Below are 19724 nucleotides of genomic sequence, written 5' to 3'. Positions count from 1 at the left end.
AGCCGTGAAGAAGTTTTTCACATATTACCACCCAACAACATATTTGTCACACCAAATAGTGTATAAGCGTGATGCTGTTGAGAAGATAAAGGTCAGAGGAGAGTGGGCAATGTTACTTTTGTGGGGGAACCAATAGTTTTAGGATTATTGCAAATGAAACGGATAGTATACATTCGAGAAGAGGCATACTTAATTTTAAAAAAAAAAAAGTTTAACATGTGTGATCCAAGCAGATTTCCAAGTCACACTTCTTACAATTTCTGGTTCAGCAGTGATGTCTTCAAAACATGAAAAAATAACGGTTACATTAATTTATGCGGTAGTTATACAGGCATACAGACGCAACACAACACAACGCTAGAACCACCCACATGGCACTCATCAACAACTTCTGGATTCTCTCCATCCTTCTCCTCCTCATCGCTTCCCCACTCCTCCAAGTTGTTAGGTGTCAGTCAGATGAAGTTGCAGAGGATGCTGGTGAAGTTGAATGACATCGGAATTGTTGGTGATGAAACCGACGACGCTCAAGACTTTGCGGATGGAGGCTTTCCTTCTGCTCCGGGAGTTGATACCATCTGTGTCTTCCTTAAGAAAATTGCAAGATTGGTAAAAGGTGGTGAAGAGGCAGAGCTGCTTGTTGGTCTAAAAAAATGATGGGCAGTCAAGTTTGAATGTCATCGCTATTAAGGCTAGTTTCCCATACATATTTTCTGTCAGCAAGTTCTTGCAACCTGGACCGTTTGATCTTGTGGGCACCATTGTCTATGAGATGGACCAACACCCATACCAAAACACCTTCTTTAATGGAGCAATTGAAGTTGTTGAACCTGGTGTTTTATTCAGCATGGAATTTGCTCTTCTTTTTACTCTTGGAACTGCACTTCTTGTCCTGCTGGGGCTATGGATTAATGGTCAAATACAAAACCTTAAGGAACCAGAACTCCTCCAGCCGGAAGAACAACCGTGACAGTAAGAACAACCTGCAATAAAACATATCCAAAAAAAGGCCATTCAGTTTTGATTAAAGAAGGAATACAGCAGAAAGATATCATCTCTTGGAACACAATGTCAGCTGGTTATGCTAGGCATGGATTTGGCAGACAGGCTTTACCGGTGTTTGATTCAATGAAGATAGCAGGTTTTATACCTGACGAAATTACCATGGAAAATTCAGTCAGAAATACTCCATAGGCCTAATGCAGGCAAGAAGTTCAATTGCTAAGGATAATGTCACGTTGGCGTTCTTTCGGCTTGCAGTCATACTGGCATAACTGATACGGGAACTGAATATTTTATGCAATGAACCATGCAGCCACCAAGTCTTTCTACCTGTTACAATTCCCCTGTTAGTACATAATACAAGATGAAATATGTAGCATGCTTAACCAGGCCATCTTAATGCATAGATAAAACAGTTTAGGAACAGAGCACCTAACCACCTGCATTACAAGCAAGTACTCAATAGAGCAGTGGTCTCATGATTTCTGCAGTGAGTAACAACCTATGGAAGTTACAAGAACATTACCACATTGCTACTTAAATTGTCATGACAACATCATCAGAACAACAGTTGGCATCACAAATTGAATAACTTTGTTCTCTGCGAAACATGGCAACTCATGACCAAGAGGTTGGCCACATGATGAAGCAAAAGCCAAGGCATGCATCCAAAACCAAGTTCAGACCAATACTCTGAATTCACTGCAGTAAAAGCAAAATGGCAACAGTAAAATTTCAAGAGGAATTCCCAATTTGGTATCCAGACAAAATAGAGGGAAAAAGCTTGAGTGCAATTTACCGGTTCTGGTTTAGCATCAAGTAAGGCCAATCCTGACTGAGCACATGAAGAGGGGATTTGACAGAGACCTCTTTTGATCTCCAAACCCTAATTTGCAAACATAAATAGAGAGAAAGAGGAATCAGAGAGAATGGGAGGCGGCAAAATAGAGATATAAACCCTAATCCAAAATACAGAAGAAATCAGTGAGAGGAAAATCGGTGGCTACAATTCAAAAAGAAAAAAAACCTTAAAGATCAAGAAGAGGAGGAGGTAGACCGACAGAGCGAAAATACTCACTTCGGATATACTTTTCATCAGGATACCACCAAAATCGTAAGCCTCCGGTAAATTTTCTCTCTTTCATTTATTTTTTCTAACCTCCAAGAAGGTAGAAACTCCGCTTTGCTTCATTGATTCTTGGTTTTCGTTTGTTTGCTTTGTCGGCTTTCTGCTTGCGATTCGAGTGATTCTTTTGAGCCATAGCTCGCTCCCCTTTTAGATCCAGAAGGTTGTGTCTGTGTTGAAGTTTGTTTTGAGAACTCTCAATGCCGTTTTTCATGATTAGTGGTGTACGGATCTAGCTGGTTTTATCAGCCGTCACTGTTTTAAGCCTGCGAGTGTTGGGAGGAGGATTTGTGTTTTGGGACTGGCACCATAGCATTATTGTCATTGATGACATTCATCTCCCTTGCTAACCCTTCATAACGCCGCCAGATTAACCGTATCCCTTGTCCCGTCACCCAACAGCCATGCGGCTAGGGTGACCTTCGGGATCCTTTCTCTATTCGCACGTGAGGGTATTTTGGGATTGGGTCTTTTTTTTGACCCGAGTTTGGGAATTTAGGATTCTTGGGCCTTAGTCAAACTCCCAGGCCAGCGGCCCATGCTTGGCCATTCTCGTTCTCCTCCTTGGGGAGTTCTCGTTTAGAGTTTAGTTTTGTTTGGTCTTAGTATAGTAGCAAGCAAGTCTTGGCTTGGTGGAAGTGGAGATAGCTCACTTCCTCTTTGGTCCTGGGTTCGATACCCAGGTGTGATGTTTTGGTTTTTTTTTAACATTTTATTTAATTCTCACATTTAACTATCTAGTCTGACTACTTAACTAACATATTTCTATTGTTTATTTATTTTTTCTATTATGTTATTTTTAATATGACTTAGGTGATTCCTCTTTCTTTGGGATTTATGTGAATTATTTACCTTTTATGTGTGAGGATCATGATAAATCATCTCATTTTCATTAATAAAAAGAAGAACCATTCAAAAATAATAATGATAAGATCAAACAATTCTCGATTCAGTCGAGCCCTTTTTTTACACCCTTGTAAGTCGATTGCTTTTTTAAGCATCGCCATCAACCTCACATAGCTTACTCTTGGGCTTTCTTACAATGAGCCGGTTTCTTTGCACTTACACTCATACATTGTTTAATGCTGTATTATTCCATTCTTTGATTATTTGATTTGATCATATACTTGTTTATATCTTAATTGTTTGATTAACTGTTGCCTACTTGTATGATGTATGAGGCATATATTTATATTGCTTGATTGCCATGACAACCCCCATTCATAACAAATGTATCCCTCTCCCATGAAATGTATAATATTCTTTCATTCTTTATTCATCTGTTAATACAAGAACTAAAAGGAACATTCGATAACCATTTCAAAACAAGACCAAAACCTCGATCCAACGTCGAGTAATCATTTTTCAAAACCTAACAGAACCAGCACGTATTCATCCACCCTTTTGTAAGTCGATTGCTTTATGCATCGCCATCAACCTTGTAAGTCGATTGCTTCATGCATCGCCATCTACCCTAATCCCTAACACTTCTCCTTGCTCCATTCGTCGATTCTTGCTCCGATTAGGTAGCACCCGTTAGATAGAACCCTTTGTATGATAACATAGGTAGGATTCCCTTATTCTTTTATATGATAACATAGGTAGAATTCCCATATTCTTTGCATGCCAACATTAGGTAGATATTCCCATTTGTAAATCCTAATACCTAAGTACATATTGCATGACAACTCTAGGGCAGAGCTTCCCCCTTTTCTTTTAGACCTTTCCGAGCGTCTCCGATCTTGTGGCATGTAGTCCGTTCTATTGCAAAGAGGTAACTGCCTAAGACTCGATTCAGCGAGCTGCGACACCTACTGCTAGGACGTGAACACATTGCCCACTCTCCTTTGACACAACTGGTGTCTTCCTCTGTAAGTCCGTGTTCAGATGGCAACCCCTATGTAGGGGAACTACATCGCCCTGATCCTTGTTCCAGACGAGGTATGTAGGCAGGAGGTCGTGCGAGACCTCTCCGGGCACTTTTCCCTTTTTTTGTGTGTGTTTGTCGGACAGTTGCTAGGCTCGAGTTCCCGACTCCTTAGCGATTTGTTGTTTGTTTGTGCTTGTTGTGTGCTTGGAAGCTGATGTAAGCCCATCGAGTGGCATTCGGGTTCCAGTGTGGGTTTGTTGGGTTCGGATGCTGATGTAAGTCCAGTGATTGGCAGTCGGGCTCCACGTTTGCCCTTTTGTGTGTGTTTTGGTTCGGATGCTGATGTAAGTCCAGTGATTGGCAGTTGGGCTCCATGTTTGCCCCTTTGTGTGTGTTTGGTTCGGATGCTGATGTAAGTCCAATGATTGGCAGTCGGGCTCCACGTTTGCCCCTTTTGTGTGTGTTTGGTTCGGATGCTGATGTAAGTCCAGTGATTGGCAGTCAGGCTCCACGTTTGCCTTTGCCTGTGTTTGTTTGTGTGCGTGTAGCCGAACTACGGCAACTCTGATTCTCATGTTCAGATGAGATACGTAGGCACAAGATGCGATGTCTTGCCGAGTTTGACTAACGACTAACAACTAATCCTTGTTTGCTTTCGCCCTCGTTGCGATCCTTTCTCTCGCCCTTGTTGCGATCGAGACTTTCCTTTTCTCTTGCCCTAGTTGCAATCGAGACCCTTTGTTCCCATAGTTAGGCTGAACTACGTTTTTTGCTCTGATTCTCATTCCCGTTGAGATACGTAGGCATAAGACGCGATGTCTTAGCGAGCACACTTATCCTTCACCCATAGGAACCCGAGCTACGAAGACTCTGATTCTCATATTCAGATGAGATACGTATGCAGTGGATGCGACATCCGTGCGAGTCATTTTTCTTCGACCCCTTCTTTTAGTAAATAGTACATTAGATAAACATACACCCTTTAGACAGAAACAACAAGAGTGGATCCCGTAGAGTACTACGGATGCGTAGGGGTGCTAATACCTTCCCTTCGCATAATCGACTCCCGAACCCAAGATTTGGTTGCGAGACCTTGTCTTTTCCTTTCCTTTCTCCAGGTTTACTTCGAGCGTTTCCTTTCCCTCCTTTGGGATAAATAACGCACGGTGGCGACTCTTCTGTCATCTTTTCTCGCCGGTTGTTTTTTTCGCATACCGTATTTTTCGGGTTGCGACACGAATGCTGGAGAAGTTGATCGTATCAAGCATGTTCTCTCAAGTTATCAAAATGCTTCTAGTCAGGTGGCGAATATTGACAAATTTAAAGTCTCCTTCAATGGTAATGTTGGGGAAGGTTCAAAAGAGGTTATTTGTAACAGATTAGGGTTCAGAGAGGTTATAATACACTTCAGGTATCTTGGTATCCTTGTGGTTTTTGGAAAATCGAAGAAAGAGGTGTTCAAGCTTGTCATTTTGGAAGAAAGTCAAGGGGTGGAAAAAAGGTTTCTTATCTAGAGGTGGGAAAGAGGTCCTCATCAAAGAAGTCTCTCAATCGATCCCTACTTATATTATGAGTTGCTATAGGATTCTTGATCAATGTTATGGAGAAATTGAATCAATGCTGGCAAAGTTTTGGTGGGGATTAAAAAATTGAGAGAGGGAGATCCATTGGATGAGCTAGGAAAGAACGCCATGTGCAAAAAGGGGGTGCGGTATGGGATTCAGGGGCATCAATGACTTCAACACAAGTTTGCTAGGAAAATAATTTTATACTTATGCAAATTTATGGTCCGTTATTTGAGAGGTTTTTCAAAGGCAGGTATTACCCTTGATGCCAAATTACCGAGGCTGCAGTGGGCTTCAAACCTAGCTATGCACGACGCAACATTCTCAGTGCCAAAGAGGTTGTCATCCATGGATCCAGATGGAGGATACGCAATGGGGAACATGTTAAAATTTGGAAGGACAATTCGGTTCCAATAAGCCAGAGTTTTAAACCTATTAGCCCCATTTGAGGTTTGAATCCTAATAGCAGAGTTTGTAACTTGATATATGTTGATCTTGGCAATGGAAATGTGATGCTCTAATGGTTAATTTTGATGACAATGAAGTGAACCATTGTCGTACCGCGGAAAATACATAGTCGCCATCAGATTTTATTTATTCCAAAGGAAAGGGAAAATATTGATAAACCCCAAAAGAATGGTATTTACAACCAAGAGCAGATTCGGGAGTCGGTTATGCAAGGGGAAGGTATTAGCACCCCTCACATCAGTTGTACTCAACGGGAACGACTTTGCTTGCTCTTTGTGCACATAGATGTTGCTATCTTAAAGTTACTTGTTATTGGTTAATCGAGAAAATATGAGTTTTAAATTAGTGTGCTCGCCAGGGATTTAATCCCTTGTGCCTACGTATCCTCATTCGTGCAATAAGGAAGTCAGAGCTTCATAGTTTCAAGTATAAAATAGAGTGTGTATTAATTGTTTTTAGTGGAGAATGTTAAAGTTCGTGTTCTAACAGTTAACATTGCTTGTGTTCTCGCGTATGGGAGGCTTAAGTGTTTGTTTGCGATAAAATGGATGCGCTTGGATCATATTGTAGCAGTTAAACATGACTTGTATGCTCGCGCATAGAAGGCTTAAGAAATGCTCATACCACGGTAGAACAGAAGTAACACATCCTTTGAGAAAAGGTTTTTGATGCCCTAAGGCGAAAGGTTGGATTTGATTGGTTGTGGTGGATTTTAGACTTGGAAACAAGTATCATACCACAAGCTAAGTACGACCGACAATATGAGTACTTGGGAATTAAGAGGACAATGGCATTTTAACCCTTATTTTTCATCCAAAGTGTTTTTTTTATGAATTATGTTTGATGAGTTTAATCATTGGTACTTAGAGGGAGACAAGTATCTAACCCTTAGCTAAGTACTGCCAACAGTTAGAATACTCGGGAGTTGAGAAGACAGTGGCATCCTAACCACTCCTTTTCTCTCTTAGAGCACCAGATTGAACTCGTTTTATTGTTAAGTGTTTTGAATGAAAGTCAAGTATCAAGCCATATGCTAGGTACGACTGACAACCCAAGCACTCGAGTGTTGTGCACAAGTACATACACCTCACTTTTGCCTTCCAGTTTATTGTGAAATTGTTTTTAAAAGGCACTCGATGTTGGATCAAGTGTTTGGGATTTTATTTGATTATGAAAGGTGTGAGAAGAATGAGATAAAGATAGAAATATGAGTGATAATAGAATGGAATGGATGATGATGAGATACTTGGCGTTGGATCAAGCACTCGTGTTGCTTTGTAGTGAATTTGATTTGGAAAACACTTTACGTTGGATCAAGTGTGTTTTTATTCTTTGAAAAATGTTATTTTTATCATTTTGATTTTATCTTGTTAGTTAACATTCAATGGAAGCAATAAGAAAAGGGAAATCCTAAGTTATTACATGTTCATGGTAATGGGGGACAAATTATCCACAATGGGGGAATGATACCAATCAATACATGAAATAGGGGAAAATATCATACAAGTTTACAAATCAATACCATGCCTAAAACAATTAAATGGTCATGGTAATCCTCAAGTATAATCACACAATACAATGCTAATTGGATGGATACAATGATGCACAAGTTAGAGACTAAGTCTAAATTTACACATGATTAAAGCAAGCACACAAAGGTAAATGCTAAATAAATCTAAGTGAAAGCATGCATCAAATGATAAAATATATTAAATGATATTAAATTCCAAATAAACAATTAAATGCAAAGTTAACCACATGGCCAAATGAAACCAACATCTTAATGGCATACAAACCTATCACGGTGAGTCATGGAATTCATGCATCAAAAAAGAAATGAATTCTAAATGGATAATTAATTGAAAATTAACCATATGAATAATTGAGATTAGCATTTTATCCTGATGATTTGAAAACCTAATCAATATCAAAAACAAATACATTTTTAACCTAATCAAGATATAGGCTAATCACATATTAATCATGCTATTTTCAAAGTGATTAAAATTCATAATTAAAGTGATAAAAGAAAATTAAAATCTTATCTATTAAATAAATAATCATGCCATATTAATACTAACTACTTCATGATTTTTCTTTCATGTCAAAAAAACAAGTGTTAAAATATTAACAAAATATATGCAAAAATATAGCAAAGAAATAATAGGAGAATAACAAATATGGGGTTCAATCTAATTAAAAGGGTATGACCATGAAGAAATGGCGCAGGGCCTATGGTTGGCCCATTTCCATTTGTCTTACTGAGGCAGGGGGTATGCAAGTCATACAGGGTGTAAATCTGAAAATACAATGGGCCCAATGGAATTGTTGGCCCAAAGTGCTAGTGTGAAAGAGCAATGCAATACTCAGACAATCATAATTCAAATGGGAAATAAATAAACGTCTGCAATACCAAAATACATCCAAATTCACTTCAGACCTTAAGCCATCATCCTCCATCACGTCGAAGGTCACCTCCGGCGGCGGTGGAGTGCCAGCATCAAAATTACCACCACCATTCTAACCGTCTCACCATGCTCGTGCTAAATATCACGTCAATTTCAGCTTATCAAGTCTCTAAAGGCCAAAAAAGAGGAAATATGAAGAACCCTAGGTTGCTCAAGGTTAAATTAAATGGCCATGTCGGGGAATCAGAGGCCAAGATGTTGGGGCTTTGATTCCCCACATATCCACTCACATGTCCATATTTATCTTGAAGTAAAAAGGAGAAATTCAAGCTTACCTTTGCTAGAGAAGACGATGACGACGACGACGTTTACGATAAGTTCTTGATCCTTTAACTCTTTTTGTTTCCAATTTTTGTTCTTCTCCTTCTTCTTGATTGCGTTGAGTTTTAATTCGAATTCATGTTTTTGAGTGATGAATGATTGTGAGATGGATGGTGATTATGATGATGTAACTGTAAGGAACTTGTTGAAGGGTGAATGGGAATGAGAGAGAGTTCGAGAGATGACTCTGTGATGATGAATTGATAAAAAAATGGAAGGGTGAGTGATTATGAGTTACTTCGAGAAAGAGAGCGATTGGAGTGAAAAAGTTTATAAATTTATGGCTTGATGAAGTTGAAGTGAGGTGAAGATTGAAAGTTGAATGATTCTGAAAATTTTGCAATGAATGATTCTGAGAATTTTGCAGGGGATGAATTATGATTTAGGTTATGAATCATTCATGATGAATCGAGTTATATAGGTTGTTAGAGTTGGTTGGAGTTTGTAACTGATTTGTGAAAGTTTGTTAGGTTTGTTTGGAGTTGGTTGGAGTTTGTTAGGATTGTAACTGATTTGGTTGAATGATAGTTGGAAATGAAATTCGATGCCAAGCTCTGTTATGGTTAAGGTTAGTTAGGTTAGTTGCAATTCTTAAGAGATCATAAAGGGTCAAAAGGTCGACTTGGGGTTGATTTACTGGTTATTATTTATCTATCAAGGTAAAGAAGTGGATTTCAAAGTAGATGAGAATGATTTTATGAGTGGTTTGAGTATTAATCCTGGTGCTACCAAGATGTATCAAGATCTAGAGAAGATGTTTTAGTGGAAACGTATGAAGAAAGATGTTGCTGATTTTGTTTATTCTTGTTTGACATGTCAAAAGTCTAAGATTGAGCATTAGAAGTCGTTGGCATTGATGCAATTGTTGAGTATACCGTAGTGGAAATGGGACATAATTCCTATGGATTTTGTGATGTGTTTGCCTAAGAATTCTAAGGGAAGTGATTCAATTTGAGTTATGGTGGATATGCTGACTAAATTGGCTCATTTAATTCCGATAAAGATTAGTTATCCGTTGCAGAAGCTGGTTGAGTTTTATATCGAGAAGAATATCATTTTGCATGGTATTCCTTTGAGTATTGTTTCAGATATAGATCTAAGGTTCTAGGAGAATTTGCAGGAAGCCTTGGTAACTAGGTTGCAGTTGAGTTCTGCTTATCATCCACATACGGATAGTCATACAGGGAGGACCATCCAATCTTTAGAAGATTTGCCGAGAGCTTGCTTGTTGGAACAAAGAGGTAGTTACGATAGCTACTTGTCATTGATCGAGTTTACCTACAACAACATTTTCCATTCTAGCATTGGAATGTCCCCTTTTGAAGCGTTGTATGGTAGAAGGTGTATGACACCTTTGTGTTGGTATGATTTTGATGAAAGTGTGGTACTTGAACCAGAAATCATTTAGCAAACCACTAAGAAGATCAAGATGATTCAAGAAAAGATGAAAGCTTCGCAGAGCATGCAAAATAGTCTCATGATAAAAAGAGGAAAGCACTTGAACTGTAAGAGGGAAATCATGTGTTCTTGAGAGTCACTCTAGTGACTGGTGTTGGTTGTGCTTTGAAATCACGAAAGCTCACGGGACATTTTATTTGTTGGTTCTAAGTGTCGGCAGCAATTTTGGTAAAATAAAGAGTGTTCACAAGATGTTGTATGTGATGTCTTAACATAAGATATCTGTGTACCTGCTGGAGTTTAAATGGAAAACATAATTATGCAGGATTGTTTCAGAATGTCATACACCAATGTCATGGCATCTGATACTATGTACCTGCTGGAAGTTAAGAAACATAATTATGCAGGATTGTTTCAGGATGTCATAGACAATGTCATGGCATCTGATATGGTTGTACTTGCTGGAAATTAATAATGGAATTATGGAATTATGCAGGATTGTTCCAGGATGTCAGACCCAATGTCATGACATCCTGTACGCAGAACATTCAGTATGAATGTCTGGTGTTTTGTGATTGCATAATTAATGGCAATCTATGTATGATTGAAGATTTGATTTGCATGCGCATTCAATCATTGATTACAACCTGATTTACTTATTTTCCAAAGAGATCTAACCAACTGTCATGAGAAGATTTAATTGGAAAATAGATTTAGGGTTTTCAAGATGTCTAACCCCAACTGAATGCTTCTATAAATAGAACATGGAAAACCTAATTTGATACACAACCAATACTGAGCGAAATATTGAGAGAGAGCTAGGGTTTGTGTCTTATTTAGTCGTGATACTTGTAAGCCATTCAAGTCATCCATTGATGATTGAATTGGTCTGATTTGTGGTTGTAATTTGTCACTCTAAAGCTATTAAGCAAGAGTGTGTGTCTACTTGATCAAAGATGTTAAGCAAGATCAAGTGTGTGTCTTCTTGATCAAAGTTGTTAAGCAAGATCAAGAGTGTGTCTTCTTGATTGAAACTGTGAAGTAAAATCAAGAGTGTGTTATTGAAAAGTGTTTTCTTTTCACAAGGGATTGTTGTTTAAAATCACATGTGTGATTGTAGGGAAGTGAGTGGGTTCTCATATCTAAGAGTGCTTAGGTAGAAATTGCACGGGTAGAGATTAGGGGAGAAAGACTGTAACTTGTTGAAGTGTACGGAGAGTCTTTAAACTGATTCTATTTTAGTGAATTTCCTTCCTGGCTTAGTAGCCCCCAGATGTAGGTGAGTTGGACCGAACTGGGTTAACAATTTCTTGTGTCTCTTGCATTACTATTCTCTATCTTTATTCTGTTTGCATTACTCAGATATTAGTGTCATGACATTACCTTCGACATCTCATATCTGATACCAAAATTTCAATTGGTATCAGAGCAGGCATCCTGCTCTGGTTCTGGGTGAGATCTAGGGGGCAATACTTTCTGGTACAATGGAGAGAGATGGAGGATCTGTTCACAGGCCACCAATTTTGGATGGATCTAACTATGACTATTGGAAACCTCGAATGATAGCTTTCTTAAAATCTCTGGATAATAAGGCTTGGAAGGCTGTGTTAACAGGCTGGGTTCATCCAGTAATCACTAAGGAAGGAGCAGCCACAACTGACAAGAAGCCTGAAGAACAATGGTCCAAGAAGGAGGATGATCTAGCCCTTGGAAATTCTAAAGCATATAATGCCATATTCAATGGAGTAGACAAGAACATCTTCAGGTTGATAAAAAATTGTGAAGTGGCTAAAGATGCTTGGGACATTCTCAAAACCACTCATGAAGGCACATATAGGGTTAAAATGTCTAGACTACAACTGCTCACCTCCAAGTTTGAAAATTTAAGGATAAAAGAAGATGAAAATATACATGAATTTCATATGAGCATTCTTGAAATTGCTAATGCCTCAGGAGCCCTGGGAGAGAAGATGTCAGATGAGAAGCTGGTAAGGAAAATACTCAGGTCACTCCCTAAGAGATTTGCTATGAAAGTGACAGCCATAGAAGAGTCCCAAGACATCTCCAACATGAGAGTTGATGAGCTAATTGGTTCCCTCCAAACATTTGAGATGGGATTGAATGATGGTTCTGAAAAGAAAACCAAAAGCATGGCCTTCATGTGAAACATAGAAGATGAAAATAGTCAGGATGTGGATGAAGATTTATCAAATGAAGTAGCAATGCTGGGAAGACAGTTCAACAGACTGTTGAAAAAGATGGATGTAAGATCCAAGGCTAATGTCAAGAACATCTCACCTGACATCAGTAGATCCAACAATGCTGAAAGAAGAGCAAGGTCAGATGATAAGCCCAAAGAAGGAAAAGAAGTACAGTGTTATGAATGTGATGGGTATGGACACATTAGAACTGAATGTGGAACCCACCTCAAGAAGCAAAAGATGAGTCTTGCTGCCACTTGGTCTGATGAGAGTGAAACAGAAGAAGCTACAAATCTGGTAACTGCCTTGACAGGAAGATGGGGTTCTGATGAAGACTCAAGTGATGATGAAGTAACCTTTGAAGAGTTGGCCTCTACCTACAGAAAGCCGTGTCACAAAAGTGTAGAGTTATGTAAATAGGTTGAAAGCCAGAAGAAGGAAATAATTCAACTTGAGAATAAGAAGGTAGAACACTTGGAAACCATCTCCAAATTAAAAACAGAAGCAGCGGTTCTGAATGCCAAGCTAGATGAAAGTCAACAAGTTGAAAGCCAGAAGATAGTACAACTGGAGAATAAGAAGGCAGACCATGTGGAAACCATCTCCAAGTTAAAAACTTAAGTTATGTTCTTAAATTCTAAACTAGAAGAGATGACCAAGTATGTAAGGATGTTAAGCAATGGATCTGACTCCTTAGACAAGATTCTCTAAACCGGACAAATAACAGGAGACAAATCTGCCATTGGGTATAATGATTCTAATCCTGAGAGCAGTTACACTGGTTGCAAACCTCAAACCAAACCTAAGTGCATCCATAGTAAAAGTAAACCTGTGATGTCACACCATATGTCACAACATCAGAGGAGAAGACAGCAGAAAGGGAAACACCAAAGATGGAGATGCCATTACTGTGGGAAATTTGGTCACCTGAAGCACTTCTGCTATAAGCTGTATGGTTATCCTAGCCCTGTTCAGACTCACTATCAACCCAGACCCAAACAACACAGGCCTATCAACAAGAAGCAATGGGTTCCTAAGACTAATGTTACAAGTCTATTAGCTCACATTACCCTCAGAGTCTCAGCCAAAGAAGAGTGGTATTTTGATAATGGATGTTCCAGACACATGGCTGGAAATAAAGACCTGATTACTGGACTTCATCCTCATGCCATAAGCTATGTAACTTTTGGTGATGGAGCAAAGGGTGAAATCAAGGGGATAGGCAAGCTTGATTGTCCTGGAGTGCCTAAACTTGACAAGGTTCTACTGGTTAAGGGTTTGACTGCAAATCTAATAAGCATCAGTCAACTATATGATCAAGGTCTGAATGTTAACTTCACCAAAACTGAATGTCTGATTACTAACAAAGACAGTGAAGTGATTATGAAAGGATTCAGGACCAAAGACAATTGTTACATGTGGAACTCTCAAATTAGTTACTCCTCAAAATGTACTTCAGTCAAGGAGGAAGGGATGAAGATGATTATATCTGCTAGAGAAACTCCCAAATTAAAAGTTTGTGGGAAATGTCAGACAAGGATGTCACACCAGAAACTCAGACTTAAAGGAGAAAAGCTCATGATGGCTCAAATAGATAGGAAGTTGGATCATATGGTTGAACATGTTACTGATCATATGCAGTCTGAAGTTGGAAAGAGCTTTGTTGGACTTGGGCTACAAGCCAAGCTAATAGAAGAGCCTATGTATCTATCTCAAAGCAAAAGTGCCAAGAGCCATGTTGAGAAGATTGAGATGGAAAGTGAAAGGACACCTGCTCATACACATTGGAGAGATGAAAATGATGTTTATACTGAAGATATAGCAGATGGTAGCAGTTGTTCTCAACAGGGTTGGTTGAAACTACTGATGATTGCATAAATTGTCACACACGATGTCATGACATTGTACTATGACAACCTGAATGCTACAACTATGACCAAAAATTCTATTCAGCATAGTTGGACTAAGCACATTATTTGCTGTCATCACTCCATTAGAAAATTTGTGGAAGACAAATTCATAGCTCTAAAGCATGAAATGCAATTAACTGACAAGTTTGCAGGGGATTTGAATGATATTAAATTTGAACATGTAAGAGGGAAATTAGGGATTTAGATTCTTGAGAAATTGTGGCAATTAATGTGGAGTGGAAAAGGTAATAAAAATATTGTCTGCCCAATTAAAAGAAAGAGCCACATTAATGATGAATCATTACCTAGTATTGGAAATAGTATCTATGTCATTTGCACACGCTACCTGAACACAACTCCTTCCATCTTCATCAAACTTCTCAGAGAACCTCTGCTAGGGCACAAACATTTCTCTCAAAAGTTCAACAACATGTCTCAACATCCTCCATCATCTAGGTTAAAACCCTCTCATCATGCAAAGACTCCCTCCATGGAGTTTCTAGATGAAGACGTGCTGGACGTCACTCCTCTTTGTGTGATACCCGGTGACGCCCCAGGCCCCTCTTCCATGGCTGGAAGTAAACAAGTTAATATCCCTGATAAATCTCCTCTTCCAAATGACATGCATTATGCTGATCGTGCCATTAGGAACCTAGTTACTAGGATCCTAAGTGAAGGGCGTTCAGTCAAGGGTGTTTCTACCCCTCTGTCCAAAAGGGACCCCTCACTTGAGGAGGAACCCCAAGCTGAGAAAGATGATGACTCATCTAGATCAGAAAAAGAAGTGGCTGCTAAGGGGTTATGTTCCCTAGGTAAAAACTTACCTAGCAAGAAACCAGCAAGTATGTCTCATGAAACTGCTGAGGATATTGTTAATCTGGAGGAAGAGAGTTCAGAGGATGAGGATGACACCTTGGTTCATCATGTAAAACCAAGTGCTGCTAAGAAATTGAAGACCAAAAAGGGGAAAATTGTGACTGAAATGATGACAGCCAGGACTAGGAAGAAGACTGCTGGTGTAGGACCCTCCAAATCATGGAGCAAAGTGGAGGCTAGGAAGAGGAAAGTCAGAGATAGTTCTGACTCTGAAGAGGATGTCAAACACGATGTTCCAGACATCACCCTTGCTAAAAAGCAGGTTGTTAAGAAGTCTCCAGGCAAAGCTGCAACTGTGCACTTAGATAACATCTCTTTTCACTTAGAAGATGGTGCTACCAAATGAAAGTTTGTCATTCAGAGGAGGATAGCTGTTGAAAGAGAACTGGGAAAAGAGGCTGCTGAGGTGAAGGAAGTCATGGAGTTAATTAAGGCTGTTGGTCTTATGAAAACTGTAGTTGGTTTACCCCAATGTTATAAGGGGTTAGTGAAAGAGTTTATTGTGAATATCCTTGAGGATATTTATGAAAAGAACAACAGTGAATTCTGCGAGGTTTTTGTAAGGGGTAGATGTGTGAGATTCTCCCCTACCATAATCAACAAGTTCCTATGGAGAGGAACTGATGGAGGAGTGAATTTAGAGACTACAGACAATGAGGTTTGTAGGACTATTACAGTTGTCCAAGTTAAGTAATGGCCTAGTAGGAATCACCTATCAGCTGGCAAGCTAACTGTCAAGTATGCCATCTTACACAAGATTGGTTCAGCCAATTGGGTGCCTACTAATCATATATCTACCATCTCCATTGGTCTTGGAAGAATCATTTATGCTATTGGAACCAGGATAAACTTTGACTTTGGAAGGTTTATGTTTGATCAAATTGTCAGACATGCATCTACTAATGTTGTGAAGCTACCCATTGCCTTCCCATCTATCATCTGTGGAATCATCTTGAGCCAGCAACCAGGAATTCTCAACAAAAGTGACATTCCAAGCAGAAGAAAGCCTCCTCTATCCATTCACTACAAGTTGTTTGAGGGAAGTCATGTCAATGATGTTGTCATGACATCTACCAGAAAGGAGCCTGCATCCCAAGGGAGCTTAATTGATCAACTAAAGGAAACCTGCAAGGAATTGGATAATGGTATAAGGGTGGCTAAGGCAAGAAAAGAGGCTTTGGAGGTTCTTATTAGTAACCTAGAAAAGGAAGAAATGGAGAAGGCTGGTGAGACCAAAGATTCAAATGCCAATACCTCAAGTGAGAGGTCAAATGCTCAATTTAGTGGCAGCTCTGAAGGCTCTGAAGGTGAAGATGATACTTCTTCCTCTGATTAATGGTTCCCCCCCTTTGTGTTGAAGACTGGTCTGAAGTCTGTGTTGTGTGAGGTGGGTTGTGGTTGAAGACTGTTCTGGTGTTGCTGTTTTGGAAGCTGTCCCCCCCTGCTGTTTGGATGCTGAAGTTTTTTATTGTTTTTTTTTGAAATATGTGTAAGGTATGGCAGTCCTTATTGACGCCTTTTTGTAATTTTTTGGGCTCTTAATGAGTTCCATGGATTTGTTCATTATCTCAGCTATCATAGTTGTGTATGATGATGGTTTGTATCTCCTAACAATTATGTTTTAACATTTTTAATGTTATAACATCTGATCTGACATTCTCTGCAAGGCTAACTGACATTTATTTTGTCTAATTGGTCACCTTTGGTCAAAATTTTGACTAAAAAGGGGGAGATGTGTTGTTGGGGCGCTAGTGCTGTGAGGAGATGGATGTAGCTGAACAGATAAACAACTATTATTGGAGGAGATGTGTTTGGTGTAAAACAGAATACTGTTCTGTTTACAGATATCAAAGGGGATGTCTGATGTGGTGCACAGGTGATGTTGAAGGAGATGTGTCAGAATGACATTCTGATTGTTACAGGTGTTGTGGTTACAGGTGCTGTTATTATCATAGGAGATGTATGTGGTGCACAGATTTAGGGGGAGAAGGAGTACCCTTGTGCATTTGTGTGTCTTACTAATTGTATCTATAACTAGTAATTCTGTTTGTGTAACACAGATTTAGGGGGAGAAGAAGTACCCTTGTGCTTGTGTGTATTACTAATAGCCATAACTAGTAATTGTGTTTGCTTCTGCTGCTGCTTAAACTGTTGTTATGTTGTTTAACTGCTGATAGTTTCCTTGTGAACAAAAAGGACAGATATATGGTTTAGCCAAAATTTTCCAAAGGGGGAGTTTGTTGGCTCTAAGTGTTGGCAGCAATTTTGGTAAAACAAAGAGTGTTCACAAGATGTTGTATGTGATGTCTTAACATAAGATATCTGTGTACCGGCTGGAGTTTAAATGGAAAACATAATTATGCAGGATTGTTTCAGAATGTCATACACCAATCTCATGGCATCTGATACTATGTACCTACTGGAAGTTAAGAAACATAATTATGCAGGATTGTTTCAGGATGTCATACACAATGTCATGGCATCTGATATGGTTGTACTTGCTGGAAATTAATAATGGAATTATGGAATTATGCAGGATTGTTCCAGGATGTCAGACCCGATGTCATGACATCCTATACACAGAACATTCAGTATGAATGTCTGGTGTTTTGTGATTGCATAATTAATGGCAATCTATGTATGATTGAAGATCTGTTTTGCAGGCGCATTCAATCATTGATTACAACCTGATTTACTTATTTTCCAAAGAGATCTAACCAGCTGTCATGAGAAGATTTAATTGGAAAATAGATTTAGGGTTTTCAAGATGTCCAAGCCCAGCTGAATGCTTCTACAAATAGGACATGGAAAACCTGATTTGATACACAACCAATACTGAGCGAAATATTGAGAGAGAGCCAGGGTTTGTGTCTTATTTAGTCGTGAGACTTGTAAGCCATTCAAGTCATCCATTGATGATTGAATTGGTCTGATTTGTGGTTGTAATTTGTCACTCTAAAGCTGTTAAGCAAGAGTTTGTGTCTACTTGATCAAAGCTGTTAAGCAAGATCAAGTGTGTGTCTTCTTGATCAAAGTTGTTAAGCAAGATCAAGAGTGTGTCTTCTTGATTGAAACTGTGAAGTAAAATCAAGAGTGTGTTATTGAAAAATGTTTTCTTTTCACAAGGGATTGTTGTTTAAAATCACAGGTGTGATTGTAGGGAAGTGAGTGGGTTCTCATATCTAAGAGTGCTTAGGTAGAAATTGTACGGGTAGAGATTAAGTGAGAAAGACTGTAACTTGTTGAAGTGTACGGAGAGTCTTTGAACTGATTCTATTTTAGTGAATTTCCTTCCTGGCTTAGTAGCCCCCAGATGTAGGTGAGTTGGACCGAACTGGGTTAACAATTGCTTGTGTCTCTTGCATTACTATTCTCTATCTTTATTCTATTTGCATTACTCAGATACTAGTGTCGTGACATTACCTTCGACATCTCATATCTGATACCAAAATTTCATTGGTCCTTATCAGATTTTGAAGAGGGTAGGAGAAACGACATACCGAGTTACTTTACCACCATCTCTTTCGAATCTTCATAATGTGTTTCAAGTGTCTCAACTTCGGAAATATATTCCAGATTCATCTCATGTGATTCAAATGGATGATATGCTGTAAGAACAAAAATTGTTCTACAACAGATTCCATGATTTTGATGATAACAAAGGATGAAACCAAAAATGGCACCCTAACGAAAAGTTTCTAAGTGTGCAGGGTTCTAAGGAAAGAAGGAAGAGATCTAATGACGTCATCAGATACAGAATCATATCAAATACAAATCAGCAGAACATCAGAAGCATCTGAAGTAGAAACACGCTCAAGAAGTTCTAACTCTGAGCAAAACAGCAGAACATCAGAAGCATCTGAAGAAGAAGTGCACTCTAGAAGCTCTGACTCTGAACAACGGTATATCACTCCAGAAGCTCTCAGCGTCATCTGAAGACATCATCAGAAGCTCAGAATCAACACAGGAAGATTCCAAGATTCCCAGAGTCACGCAGACTTTGGTAATGGATTTCCTAATACAGAAAGAGTAACGTTAACTTCAAATTCAATGTGGTAATGGATTTCCTAATACAGAAAGAGTAACGTTAACTTCAAATTCAAATGGAAAGGAACTATATTTGGAAAGAAGTTTTTCGAGGAGAAAAAGTTGTTTTGGCAAGAAACAACAAATGTTATGGCATTAATTCCTATTCAAAACAAATTATCTGCCATCAATTTCAACGGTCCTTTCACTCCTATATAAAGGACAGCAATCAACATTAAGAAATAGCCACGAACAATAGCAAGCATACACTGAAACATCATCTCTCTCTCAATATTTCACAAAGCTTTTGCTTAGAACGTGAAACACTTTTATTCTTACTGTTGTAATATTTGCTTATCTAAGAAGCACTCTAAATTACATAGTCTTTTATCTATTGTTTTATTTCCTCAAGTGACTCTGCGCAGTCTGTATACTTGAGAGGACTAAGAGATCTTTCTCTTAGACGTTGGTTGTAAACAATCTTTCAAGATTA

At 38.9% G+C, this 19724-nt stretch overlaps 1 pseudogene; it reads left to right on the top strand.

Moving 5' to 3' along the window:
• Positions 1-371: 371 nt before the first annotated feature.
• LOC127130396 (translocon-associated protein subunit alpha-like) lies at positions 372-970 on the top strand (annotated as a pseudogene).
• Positions 971-19724: the final 18754 nt, after the last annotated feature.

This window comes from Lathyrus oleraceus, chromosome 3 (genome assembly GCF_024323335.1).
Source record: "Lathyrus oleraceus cultivar Zhongwan6 chromosome 3, CAAS_Psat_ZW6_1.0, whole genome shotgun sequence".
NCBI lineage: Eukaryota > Viridiplantae > Streptophyta > Magnoliopsida > Fabales > Fabaceae > Lathyrus > Lathyrus oleraceus.
The sequence above is the reverse complement of the archived record's forward strand: the minus strand, read 5'-3'. Positions and strand labels throughout refer to the sequence as shown.